The sequence below is a fragment of the Coloeus monedula genome, assembly GCF_965178545.1.
Source record: "Coloeus monedula genome assembly, chromosome: 7".
Classification (NCBI taxonomy): Eukaryota; Metazoa; Chordata; class Aves; order Passeriformes; family Corvidae; genus Coloeus; species Coloeus monedula.
In genome coordinates, this window is record NC_138787.1 from 12,066,112 (window position 1) to 12,080,171 (window position 14,060).

Below are 14,060 nucleotides of genomic sequence, written 5' to 3' on the forward strand. Positions count from 1 at the left end.
GGTCACCAGCTGCTGGAGCTTCAACATCAACTGGATCTCAGTTAAAAAAATCTTTAAAGAAAGGGGGGGTGGGGGTGGTGTGGTATTTTTAACCCAGGTCATTTCAGTGGTCTGGACTGTGGGTAGGTTTCAAAAACTGAATAGAATAACAGATTACAGTGCCAGGATGGAGTCAGGGAGGCTGCAAGTGAGCAAGAAATCATTGAGACACCTTTCCTGCCAAAGTTACTACATTGTACAGTTACACCTGGAGTATCTCTTAATCTTTGTCATATAAACTGAGGAAATTCCTTTCTTCTTCTGCAGATGGCAAACTGAGGCTGAGAGAAACCAAATGAGTTGTCTGGGGTCATATCAGAAATATGACCATGGTTGTGCAGGAAATACAGTGACCTAAGGACTTAATGCAAAATCCAAAGTTGGTGCTTTGAGCAGGTCATCTCACTTCTAATATAGCCCAAATGATCCAGCTGGGATGCTTAATTGTTGTTGCTCATTTTACCTTTATCAACTATTACCCTCTCCACAGAAAGTGAACCACTGCAACGTGTGTTAACTGTAAAGTTCATACTGCTATTTGGCATAAACAGAAGATGAGAACTAAACTCTGGGCAGCTGGTGTCCCCTTTCTGAGAATGTAAGCTCAGCATACAGTCAAACATGCTGCAAGTCAATGCAGATTTGCACATTTGCTGCAAAAATTAAAAATCTGGTGGAGTAATGCTAAATTTTTTTCAGTGCTGCTGTAGAATCTGTGTCACCTTGTCTGGAGATCACCTTCTACATATGGGCCCATTATTCCCTAGAAAAAAAAGCTGGCAGATGTTGCACCAGTCTCCATATGAAGAGCTCCTGTTGCCTGAAGATTTGTTTGAGGCAGCCATTCATGACCCTCACAGCAGAACATACATTATCCCTTTTACGTTCCCATTTCAGCCTCTGCTTCCAGTTGCTGTGGATGGCAATTTCCTTGTGCCAGCTTTTGCATACACCTGAAGGCTTCCCAAAGCTGTTATTCTTCCTCTATTTGTTTACAGCTGCCTAGTACTTAGTGGGTTTTTTTCACTTGTGTTTAGAACCCAGAAAACTCCCCCTCAAAACTGTCCAAATACACCATTTCTCACAAGAGTGGTAGATGAAAAAAAAGCAACCTTAGGAATTAATTGCAGTGTACACAGAGTATAAAACTTTATTGGAAAATACATTAAAAGTAGACCACTTAATTTTTGTTTAACTTCTCTAAATAGATTTACAGTTCATCTTAAACAATTAACTTTAAGTCACTACTTTTTCAAAAGCCAGAAGTAAAGATCTGGAATGAAGTTTCAGTTCAGGTTTTTCTTCCTGCCACGCTGTCACACAAAAACCTAAGCTATTTCTGGCTGTTCTTATTTTTAGATTGTTCTTCATATACCATTTACCGTCATTGAAATTAATGACAAAATAAAAGGAGTGACCTTTGGCTAGGCACATACAGTTTATGCATGAGCTAAACAGCAGGATCCTTTTTCATTCTTCTTTTTCCCACATTCTCTTTCTCCCTGCTCTCCCCCATCTAAATATAATTTGTAAAGCCTTTAGAGCCTTTCATCCTATGTGTTTCCACTGTGTTCTTTTAGATGAATCTCAGGTCCATGATTCACATCTATTCTCTTGTGCTGAAAGGTCAGTGGCACCCTTGTTTTATGAATATAATCCACCATTCTCTTGAACTTCAGAATCGTTTCCAAAACTCCCAGGCAAAATTCATACAGCTCAGGGTGCAAACAAATGTTAGCATTATTGTGAAGCACACTCTCCCTACACAAATACAAGCCTGGACATACCAAGCCACATTGTTTAAAATAAACCAGCATTTACTGAAGGTCTGAATAGTTTTGAAGACATGACTCCAAGTACAGACATAATTCTCAACCTGTAGCCTCACCGTAACACCATGTCATTCATGCCCAGCTTTCTGCAGCAGGTAGACAAGTCCATTTGACAGATCCTCAACAAAGCCACCGTGCCCGAATAGAGTAGAAAGTGCCCAGTGAGGTTTCCTGGGGCACCACTGTCGCAGCGAACCTTGCACCGTGCTGCTGCGGCGGCTCCCTGCCAGCCCCACTCCCTGCCACGAGGAAACGCTGCCAGCTCTGCCTGGTTTGCAGGGTGGGTTGGATACGTTCTTACTATAAATTGCACCTGGAATGATTTTCAGTGCGGCAGTTTTGGAATCCTTGGTTGAAAACAGTAAGGCCCAAGTGTTGTCTCCAAACTGTGTTTGAGGGTGAAAGAAGTTTGTTTCCTGGCTGAGGGGAGGGAGTCAAGTAGAGGTGTGCTATGACCAAGAATGTGCCATTTGTGCTAGCTGGAAAAGAGGTATGCAACCATTTTGAGAGGGAACACTATGATTTTCCAGTACTTGTGGCACACATTGCTAACAAAAATGAGAACTGGTATGTGTTTGGGTTAAGGGCAATGCTTATGACAGTGTAAGACACCAATACTGATAGTAAATCCAGTTTATAGTTGTTATGGAATTTTTGGGGGTTTTTGGTTTTGGGGTTTTTTTTTGGTTGGTTTGTTTGGGTATTTTGTTCCAAGCATATGGTTATACCTCTGCATTCTAGTGTTTAAATTTAAGTGGATAGTTATTTATGGCTTCTTAAGCTTTGCATTAACAATCCTGACTGTATTTTATTTGGAAGATTTAGGTGGCACTTTAAAGCACTGATTACTGAAAAACTTGTGGTAAATTTTTATATTCTCATTGTTTGCCATGAGTATTCATTGAAATTTACAGCATCACAGAATGGGTAAGGTTGGAAGGGATCACAGTGAGTCATCTGAGCCAACCTCCCTCCTCAAGAAAGGTTATCCCAGAGCATAAGGCACAGCATTGTGTTCAGATGGTTCTTGAACATGTCTAGAGAGGGAAGCTCCACAACCTCTGGGCAAGTCGTTCCCATGCGTGGTCACCGCACAGTAAAGTTCTTCCCCATGTTCAGGCAGAACTTCTTATGCATCAGTTTTTGCTGGGTGCCTCTTTTCCTATTGCTCAGCACCACCGAGAAGAGCCTGATCCATTCTCTTAACACCCCCCCTCTAGATATTTATACACATTAATGAGGTCCCTCTCGGTCATCTCTTCTCGAGGTTGAAATGTATCTCCTGGCCGTGACTGATGTTGCCTGTTTACTTTCACTTACAGAGAAGTTCCTGAATAGTTCCTTACATGAGGCCCAACGCTCTCTTTGCGCGTCGTGGGTGGTTTATTTGTGCGTGGCAAGCGGGGCACACGTAAATCATGTGCCCGCGGCTGTAGCCAACCCCTGCGGCCGCTCTCCATCCCTCACAACTCCCCCGGCCCGGCACGCAGAGAGCCCAGGACCCGCGCAGCGCTGCGGAAGCGGCGCCTCCGGCGGCCTCGCCCTGGGCCCGTCCCGCCGCTCCCGCCCGGCGGCGCCCCCGGCCCCGAGCCCAGCCCGGGGCGGGCCGGGGGCGGTGCTGGCGCGCGGGGCGGGGCGCGAGGCGTGTCCGCGGGAGGGCGGCGGTGCCACGGCCACCACCGGCCCCAGCCCCTCCTCGGCCTCCGCCGCGGCCGCACCAGGTAAGGCGTCCTCGTCGCGTCCCCTCAGCGGCACCTGCGCGGGTCGGTGGGGGCCCCGCCGGGAGTTTCGTGCCCAGGGGTGCCGGGGAGGGAGGGGTGCGGCTGCCGCGGTGCCCCACCCTCTGCTCTGTCGCCTCGGGTCCCGGCGCCGAGCCCCGGTTGCGGGCGGGCCCCTCCTGGCGGCACGGGGACCGCAGCCGGGCCGGCCCCGTTCCCTGGACCCCGCCTGGCGTGCGCTGGGACCGGCTCCGCCAGCGCCCGGGAGCTGCTCGCCGCCGCTCGCTGTCGGCCGCCGCTCCGCCAGCTCCCGGCGCCGCCGGAGCCGAAGCGGGGCTGGGCTGGGCTGGGCTGTTCAAGGCTATTCGGTAACAGCCTCGGCCATAAATGATTAACTGCGCGCCCGGGGAGCCGGGTGTCGCCGAGCGCAGCCGCCCGTGCCCGGCGCGCTGAGCCAGCGGAGCGTTCCGTCCCGAACCGCCGCCGGGGGCTCTGGCACGGCTGTAAACGCTGCTGCCAGCGCTGCCACACCGCAAGGTAGGCACGGAGCTTGCTGTGCCTCAGCTGCTGTTTCGGCATAAATCCACCCATTTGACGCTCTTTTTTATATGTGCCAAGGCAAAAGACCGCTACGATGATAGGGGTTTTTTTGTTACTGATTTTGTGTTTGGTTTAGGGTTTGTTGGGTTTTTCAAATCTTTGTTGTCTTTTTTACTGTGCACAAAAAAAAAAAATTAGTAGGTATGGAATTCGTTGATAAGCGGTGGCAGCTGGCAGTACTCTTTTTATTCTCTATCAGAATGCAATGTCTCCTTTGTTGAGCTGTAAGTTAATAGTGTAAGCTCCTTCCCCACCCTCAGCCTCATCGTGTGGAGATGTGAATCACTTGTACTACCAGATTTGTTTTCTTTAGGAGAACTAAGAGGCACCACAGAAAATCCATCTGTTTCATTCCAGGTCACATTCCACTGGATTGATTTGGTTGATTTCAGCTTGAAAATGTGCTTCAAGGCAGCTAATGATATTCTGTGGGAATTTTTTTTTGGTTAACCTTTAAATTTGAATTACCAGTGTATGCAAGAGGCATTTTTCTTCTGTTTCTTTGAGCTCTTGATGCAATTATAAAATGTTTTCCAAAACATATTGATTCAAGAAGGTAAACTAAAAACTTTCTACACAGAAAGTAGAATGTCAGGTTAACAGGAGTGTATTTGCACGGTCCAGGAAAGAAATCCTAGATGGCAACCTGTTGAATGCCGCTAACCAGAGTCTTCAAGCTGCTGTGAGCAGGACACTGTGCCCTTGCCACAATTGTTTCTGTGAATGCAGTCAAACCGTGCAAATGCAGAATGATTTCCAGGTCAGAACAGGTTGATGAATTTAGTGAGCCGCCATCACAAACTCCTGAAGCTGAACACTGCTGCAAGGCTGTGAGTGTTCTCCCACTAATTGTGCTGGGGAGGTGGAAGGTGTTTGGCCCTTTGAGAACAGCAGGATCTGTTAAATGTAATGAGACACTAATCAAGATAAGGCTTGTACTGTGTCAGGTGCTGTATAGCTGTGTAAGGAGGTAAGGTCACCACTCCGGGAAATTTACGGCATAAAAAAGTGTTATGATTAAGATGAACTAAACTAAGTACCTTTCAAAATGTCCTCAGGGTTATCCTTAAGTCCACAGTCCTTATGCCTAGGCAGTCTCCTGAGAAGAAACATGCTTGAGAATTATTGTTTTGTCTGACATACAGTAATGAGCCTAAAAATTGAACACAAGCATCTTTCAGTGTTGAGAGAGATTTGGTTCTGAATATGGATTGCTTATTCTTATCTAGTCCTTCTTGCTCAAAGAAACGGAAATGAGGCTATGTCAGGACACCTTCCTGCTGTTTCCTGAATTTTAAGGAAATGCTTGTCTGGAGCTGAAATTGATTCAAGCCTGTTTTTAAGAGAAAGTACAGAGTTTCCAGTGGCCTACAATGTGTTTTATATTTTCTTCAAGTTGTTCTCCAGAAATCATGGAGGTACCAAACCTGTGCCTGTCAGCAGTTGTAGACAACCTGTATTTGGTATTAATTCCCACAAACTATTATATTTGTATACCTTTTCACCCACACACATGGCCTCTGTTGTCATTCTAGGGGGCTGTGTTTCCTGGTGTACTTTCAGAGGCCATGTCTTGGAGGTATTTAGACACTGTTAGCAATGTTAGTCATGCAGAATACAAAAAACTCCACCTCAGTCATGTTCTCAAAACAATCTGCTGTTGTGCTTTACAAATCTAAAGGAAAGGTCAAACTCCACTTTTCACTGTGCACTGGAGGATAAAAGTAAAGCTGTGTAATGACTTGGAGTAGAAGACCCAAGGGCAGTGAGACTTTGCACGAAGATCTAGGGAAGAAAAATAACAGTTAACTGTTAATTGTAGTTGATTTGTAGCTAATATCAAGGATTTTATTGTTCACATTACTCTTGAGAAATATGACTCCTGTCTCGTGGTACTGTCTCCTCTTTGTTGTTTTGCACTGTTCCAATGCTTCAGTTTCTCTATTCCCCCTGCCTTCCTTCCTCAGATGCTTCACCAGCTTTCTCACAGTTTTCTTCTTCTAATATAAAAACAACAGTAATGAAATACCTTTATTTTAGACTAGGCACCTTCTCCTGTTAAAAGTTGTTTGACAGCAGTGCTCCATATCATTATTAAATCAAAAAGATTTGGTCCTGAACTTCACTGAGGTTAGCAGGGGGCTTCACACGTCACACCACTATGCCCTGTGGTTTCTGAGCACCTTGAACTTCAAGATGTGCAGCATTGTTTTACCTCTACTTTGCATTGGCAAGAGTCTCTTTACAGTCCTCCGAACTGTAAGCTCTTGGTTTGGAGAGCATGAGATGATGGGGTGTGTGGAGTTACCCTGAGGGTGTGTTTATCATGACAGGGCTTTTACTTCCAATGCATATGTGGACGTGGTATGGTGGCTGCTTCCTACAGCAAAACTTCTGGCCCTTGTGCAGTCTTGTAACATGCCAAGGACCAGCTCCTTGCCTGATGTAATTTGATAAGGTGGTCAGAAGAGCTAAATGTAACTGGCACCCTGACCAATGGTGTGTGCAAAATACATTGTTTGGCTTCAGTGCCGTTGTGGGAGCACAAGGAATATAAATTTTGGGATGTGGCAAGGAGCTGGGGAGTGAAAACCGACACTTTTTGCCTGTTCAGTTTCCTGGTATGTGGGTGGAACATACAGGTGAAGAGAGCAAGTCTGTCAGCCGTAACTCTTGTTTCTGAATGGAAGTGTAGTAATTCCCTAGTTCTGGGTATGGGTTAGAAGAAATCTATTTTAGGTTATTAGCTTCCGCTGTCATTCCTGCTGAAAATTTGTCCATGTGAGGGTTTAGAAATTTCATAAGGAAGTCATGTGTGCAAGTCCTGTTTTGAGTGTGTGTGCGCCTTCGCGTGTAAAATCTAAGAAATGAAGTGTCATTGGGGTAGGGGGAGAAATAAAACATTTTTTTCTTCTGGGAAGTTGTCAGCAATGTAACTGACATTGTTTTGGTGAGGGACTTCAGAAACAGACTTCAAAATGAAAGTCTAATGCTGGTTTCTCAATATAAAAGAGGTCTTTTTCTTGAATTGGCCATCTTATACTTTATGGGTGATGCCAAATTTGCTCAATTACTAAAGTGATTATTAAGCAACAGTGACAGTGGTTTCACTTATTATCCCAGTACAATTACACTTTTACTAGATGTTGTACCAGAAAAAGCTCCTGATGATTTTCTGTTTATACAATAGTGCTACAGACCCTAATTAGGGTTTGGGAATAAAGTCAAAACTCTGCAAGTGTTTTAAGCTTCTCTTGTAAAACAACAATAATCTAGAATGCCAGCCCATCTTTTTGTAATACAAAAGAGACTAAAAATATGCTCTGCATGTACATAGTAGGAAAGGATTGGGGCATAACATTTTCAAAGCTTGTTCTTTTCTTGGTTTGCTTTTAACTGAAGCTCTGCAGTTTCTTCAAAAGCTGTGAGTTACAAATGAATCTGCAATACTTTGTGACTCCTTGTCCTTTCCTTCAGACAAAAGGCCCTTTCAAACCATTGTAGAACAGTCACTGATTTTCATGTGGTCATTCAAGAAAAGGATAGCAATTGGCCTTCATAATAGGCCTTTCAGTACTCTCTCGAGTGGTTTGCTGGCTGAAAAAAATGCCTATGGCAGTGTACTGTGTCCGGTGTTTAAATTACTGATGAATCTAATCTCCCAAGTGTTGGAAAGGTAAGAGTTCAAATGGCAAAGAAGCCTCACCTGTTTGTGAATACCAGTGTGCTGCTAGTCAGAGTTGGGGACAGATCTGACCTGTGTGATTTTCTTTGACTGAAGGTCTCTTCTATTTCTCCTTTTTTTTTTTTTTTTTTTTTTTTTTTTTTTTAAAGTGGTAACTTAAGCCAGGTGTTATCATGAACTGTCTTTCTAAGAGGGTTGGTGCTGTTTTATATCCTGGGTGGAGTTGAGCAGTGTTATCTGTTTGTGCTGTGCATAGCCAAGTCAACTGTATGATTTCTTGGAAGGTGACTATCCTTGAAGGTTGTGGGTGTGTTTCAAGTTGGTATTCAAGATGCTGCTGCCACTGTTGTGTTGACAGCTCAGTCTCATGGAGTTGTCCTTCTGTGCTGGTAAAGCCAACCTGCCTGGCAGCATTTCAAAATAAACACCTTGTGTTTGGTGTAGGTAGACTGGTATTTGTTGGCCCAACCTTGTGTAAAACCCATGCAAGAATTTATGGTGCTTGTCTGAGTCTTACCTGGAACACCACCAAAAGATATTGTTGGTGCTATGAGACATTTCCAAATGAGAGTAGCTCTCATCTCAAAATTAGCCAATTAGGATCCTGGCTATTTTGTTAGAGATGTGTGTGGTACTTGCCCTGAAGGTTCAGCCTTGGAGTGTCTGCCTGAATGCTGTCTGTGGCACCTGGCTTTCATTGCTGCGGAGGAGTGGTTCACAGTGGCAGATTAGGACTTGAGGCTTTCTTGCTGGGTTAGATACAACTACCAAGAAAGAGTATTTGGGCTCTGGACAACTCGAAGCTCCTGCACATACTCAAATGGTTGTTTCAGACTAAATTACTTAGTAATACATAAAACCAGCTTTTAGTATGTACTGTCCTACACACATCCAGTTTGTGGCTTCCTCTTCTGCACTACACTTAAGCTATTCACTTTTAGTATCTAAATTACACTGCTGTGTATGGTTCTCTGTGTAAAATTAAATGCAGTAAAACCATTGCACATGCAGTTTGGGCGTGGTGGTACTTCTCAGTTGGAATGTATTCAGAAGCTGTGGTTTATGCTAGCAGTACAAGTCCCAAAATGTCATCACTATGGGACTTCTCCTTTCTGTGTTCTGAAGGAATAACCATCTTAGCAGTGATACTAGCCTGTGCAGTATTTGATTTAGTGATCTTTAGGACAAGGTCTGAATGAAATGTTGCCTTTTCTGTGTTTCTGTTTTCCGTTAATAACTTAGTTTTGGCTAGAAATTGTTTTGAATTGGCTGGTTTGTTAAGGTGCTGTCATGAAGTTGTGCTTTTGTGTTAGAATTGGAGCTTGTGGTCCTTGTGCTGGGTACGTCGGAGTGAGGGATGGTGTGGAGATAGAGCTGTGCAGCTCTAAGGTGCAGAGAAGCTTCATCATGTGTTCCCACAGGAACTGAGGTCTCCTATGTACTGCACGCACTTTGTTACTAGGATGAAAGAAGGAAACCTACTTCTCATTATAATCCTTGAGGGTTTGTTCCTCTACAATAACCTCTGAAGTGTGAGGCAAATACAGATGAACTAGAGCAGCTGCTGTGTAAGAAGAGTGCCTGTAGGGTTGTGGTAGGGATGAGAGCAGAAGGTGGTGGTTGGAGGAAGCCCGGGTGGGGAGGAAGGTTGGGCTTTTTGATACAAGATGATTCAAATTGTGTGCTACTGGGTCTGCATCACAGCATGGCTGGTAGCCTCACAAATTTTTCCTGTTGTGAATGACACAAGCCCTTCGTATATCTGAAACAGGTGCAGTCTACATTCTCTGTAGCTGAGTTTCTGGGGAAGAGGTATTTAAAACTAAGGTCCTGTCAGACCTCTACATGTATTGGCAGTTTTGCAGCACCTTGATGTGAGTAGGAGTTTGGTTCTATGTCCGTAGCCAAGAATATGACATGAGAGACAGCTGTGGAGCAGGCTACAGCAGTATGCTGCCTTTCATTCCACTTAGTGCTCAGTCCTGAAACTTCTGGCTGTTCTGTGTGAGGCTTCAGAGTCCCAGGGTGTTTCAGGATGAAGGGTACTCTATAATGGGAAGTGTTGTACTTTATTTTGTAGTAAAGAGAGTGAGCCTAGAAACTAAGGAAGTTCTGAACAAGGAAAGCTGTGTGGATGTGGATATCATCCCTGGAGGTGTTCAAGGCCAGTTTGGATGAGGCTCTGGGCTACCAGATCTAGTGATTGATGTTCCTACCCACGGCTTGGGAGTTGGAACTAAGTGATCTTTAAGGACCCGTTCAACCCAAACCATTCTGTGATTCCATGATTTGGCAGTCTGGGAAGTCACTCTGCTGTTTCATAATCTGGCAACAGATGGTCATGTGTGTAAACTCATCCATTGCACTGCCGTGAGTACAGTGAGGATTGCAATGAAGAGATGACTGAAAGGGGACCTCGTAAATGTGTACAAATACCTAAAGTGAAAGTCCCAAGAGGATGGATCAGGCTCTTCTTGGTGGTACCAAGGAATAGGACAGGAGGCAATGGGCAGAAGCTGATGCACAGGAAGTTCCACCTGAACATGAGGAAGAATTTCTTTACTGGGCCGTGATTGAGCACTGGAACAGATTGCCCAGAGAGGGTGCAGAGTCTCTTTCACTGGAGATATTCAAGAACCATCCAGATCTAATCCTGTGCAGTGTGCTCTGGGATGGCCCTGCTTGAGCAGGGAGGTTGGAGCAGGTGACCCACAGTGGTCCCTTGCAACCTAACCCATTCTGTGATCTCTTGACAGAGAACAATGGGTTTCTGTTTTCTTTGCTTCTGGGATGAGGTTGCTGTATTGGCATTTTAACACCTGATTTCCTTCTCTGAAGTTAACCTGTACGCAACCGTGATTATTTTATGCGTTACCCTACAGATGAGGAAGGGGTAGAAATTTTTAATTGGTGTTCCAGTGTTGGATTTCCAGAGACATTGAGCGCAGGAAGTTATAATTGCCATTGTGTACAGTCAGGTCCACTAAACATCAGCCTGTAAGTGACTGATGGTGCCTTCCAAAGCATTTTAGTGAGAATTGCTAAAAAGCAAAACATGATTTATTAAGCTGTAACAAGGGACTTTTTAAATGAAAGAGGGATCATCTTGTAGTTGCAAGGTCTATTAAATTGCAAAAAGGTTAGTCATTAGCATTGTTGCATCATATTAAAAGAATACAGCAGTGTAAACTCAGTCATTAATTAAACTGAATAGCACATTTTTAAACTATTGTTCACTATTTTAAATGAATAATGTCTTCTTCCATCTAGAGAGCTGCTTAGCCTGCTATTAGAAATTTCTGTGAATTAAAAAAGAAAAACCTCAGGATTGCTGTTACTGATGACAAAAACCAGACATTTTGTACCATGGTATGGTGCTTATTCTGGACTGAACTCAACCTTCCAGGCTCTGCATCCTCACTGAGCTGGCTGTGAAGTCAGAGTCCAGCTCTGCAGAAGTGGTTTGATAGAGGGAAATGATCAAACATGTGATAGCAAGAGCTGTTTCTATGCAGTGCCAAAGACCTGGGCAAGGACAACTCATTTTGAAATGTCAGTCTGTAAGGTTGGAGTGTGGTGAGGGTGCTTCCCCACGTGTATGGGAGCGATGCTCCTGCAGAGCTGCATTCCTTCTCCAGGCCTCTGGCCGACATGGGGAACCGCTGGAGCTGCCGCCAGCTGGCAGCTGGGGTGCTTCGCAAGGGCTGTTGCTGAGTGTGCTGGTTTTGTTGGATTTTGTCTTTAAACAAATTTGGTACCAGACTCCATAAAAGGCTTTGCCTTTTGTTCATTTAGGATTTTTTCTGGAAGGGACCTCAGGGACTCTTAGACACTACATTTTTGGACATTTTTGGTGTCCAGTACTGATCACAGAGCTTTGGGAAGGAATCTGTTGTTAATTGAAATGGAAAATACAGCAGATGGACTCCTTAAGAGACAGGCCATAAATCGTTAACTGTCTGTGTTAATACAAAGGTAGGAAGGTATCTGTTCATGGGTTACAGTTTAACACTCCCTACCTCCAAAACCAGCAACACAACCACAGAAAGTTCCACCATAATATAAGGAAGAACTTCTTTACTGTGGGAGTGACTGTGCACTGGAACAGGTTTCCCAGAGAGATATTCAGTATACCTGGAGATATTCAGGAACTGTCTGGATGCAATCCTGTGCAATGTGCTCCGGGATGACCCTGCCTGAGCAGGGAGGTTGGTCCAGATGACCCATGGTCATCCCATCCAACCTTACCTAGTCTGTGACTCTGTGAAAAGATATAATCATATCACTCGTTATTTTGTAATTTGATAATTCTGCTTTTAATAGTCAGCTTTTACAGTGTGCTGTATTCCTGAACATATACCAGGAGTTGCTTGTCTGGCCTCTCAAGTTCACTGACTTTGGTAATTCACTAGAAGAAATGTGCTTATGTGCTAAGGTGGCTGAGATAATTTTAGGATTTAATATATTGGTGATCAAGGTGAACATGAGGTGGTCAGGCAGTGTGTGTTTCTGAAATCTGCAGCTATGCATGTTGAGGGATTTGCTTACATGTGAAAGCTTTGGTTGTTCATACTGGGGACGGGAGTTACGGGTGATGTTAAGCAGAGCCTACGCCATGCAGGTCCATCTGTGAAAGCCAGGAGACCTTGGAAACAAGAAAGATAGGTTGTAGCTACTGTGTGCCACTCCCCTCTTCTACTGAAGCAGCAAGTATCTTAGGAAATAAAATGGAAAAATAAATAATATCAATGCACTATAACTTTGCAAAGCTAAAACAAACAGAAGTCTGGTAATTCTCAAAGCAGAGGTTGGGCTAGAGATGGTAGCTTGGCCACGTGGCATGCATTTAATGTTTTCCATGCAACATTGTCATTAAATGGGATGTTACTTTTTTTAGTGTACCATAAAATATTCAGACTATGTCTTGTGGGTGAGTGGTTATTACTGGAATAAACTTTACTCTTGGTACCTCAAAGGCACTTAGAGCAGAGGTGCCAAGTCATAGATCAGTTGCTGAGGCTCAGTGTCAGCAGTAAATGCATGTTTGTTCCTAGGAAAGTAAATGCAGACATGAATTCAGAATAAACGATCCATATAGAAGATGCTATACCAACAAATTGAGGCAAACTCCAATTTGCTTTAACATGGGGTATATCTGAGTTCCCTGAAGGCGTTCCAGATTTGCACCAGCACCTATTTGCTTTTATCCAAACTTACTAGCAGAATAAAAAACCACACTGTATTTTTGCTTTATTTTACCCAGATTCCTTCATAACTAAAAGACTGACACAAGCATTTCAGCTGAAGCCCAGGCCAAAGTCATTTAAATCACCAGTGAAACAGTCTCAGTTCCAACGTGAGAAGTTTGCTTACAAACTTTGGGTGTTATTTTGTTACTTGTATGTCATTCCCATGAAAAGACTGCTTTGACAAACAAATTGCTGTTTCATGGAACCTTCTGTCTCAGGACTGTGAGAGATCTGTGTTTTCCTTTGTGATGTGAAATACCACATGGGAATGAGATCTCATTTACACTCATGGCTGAGTCTGACCAAGATGCCCTGGGTAATTTTGCTCCTCCTTCCTAGTAAAGCTTCAAAAGAGGTTAGAGTCGTATTTACATTTGTAAATTGATTTCATCTTCATTTTTGTTCCTTATGATCCCACTCTTAGAATCTGAATGCACAAGAAAAGAGTATTTCTCCATTTTAGGCGGAGAGAAATAAGGATTGGAATTTTATACGAGAAGGGATATGTCTAATCTCTGTGCTGTCCAAATATGCTTCATGGTTGTGTTCAGCTCTTGTAGGAAGGAGAGAAGTGTGAAACTGCTTAGGTGATAGCAGTCTGGGAGTTGTTAATCCTCCTCCTGTCCACACACCAGGGCAGCTACAATGGAGTGAAGTGGAATTGGCCTTGAGGATCCCATTGCTGCTGCCATACTGGGCCCTGGCATAGTGCTTTCTTTCTGGGCAGGATGCAGTCCAGTAGTACCTGCTCCAGTGGGTGATGCAGAGTGTACATCCCTCTGCTGGGCTACTTCCTGGTAAAGATTCCCAGGAGGTACTCTGTTCTTTGAATATTCAGACCCACTTACGCTGTTACAGAGGCAGACTCAACACATGATGTTGTGTTGACAAACAGTTCTACTTTTCACAGTCATCGTGTGATGTTTTTTCAGGAGCC

At 44.1% G+C, this 14,060-nt stretch overlaps 1 protein-coding gene across 1 annotated transcript in view; it reads left to right on the plus strand.

Moving 5' to 3' along the window:
* The first annotated feature begins 3,505 nt into the window (after positions 1-3,505).
* SPATS2L (spermatogenesis associated serine rich 2 like) overlaps positions 3,506-14,060 on the plus strand; it is a 79,723-nt gene continuing 69,168 nt past the window's right edge. Inside the window, exon 1 of the mRNA XM_082284637.1 lies at positions 3,506-3,592. The gene's annotated coding sequence lies outside the window, so the exon portion shown is untranslated. The remainder of the gene's footprint in view (positions 3,593-14,060) is intronic.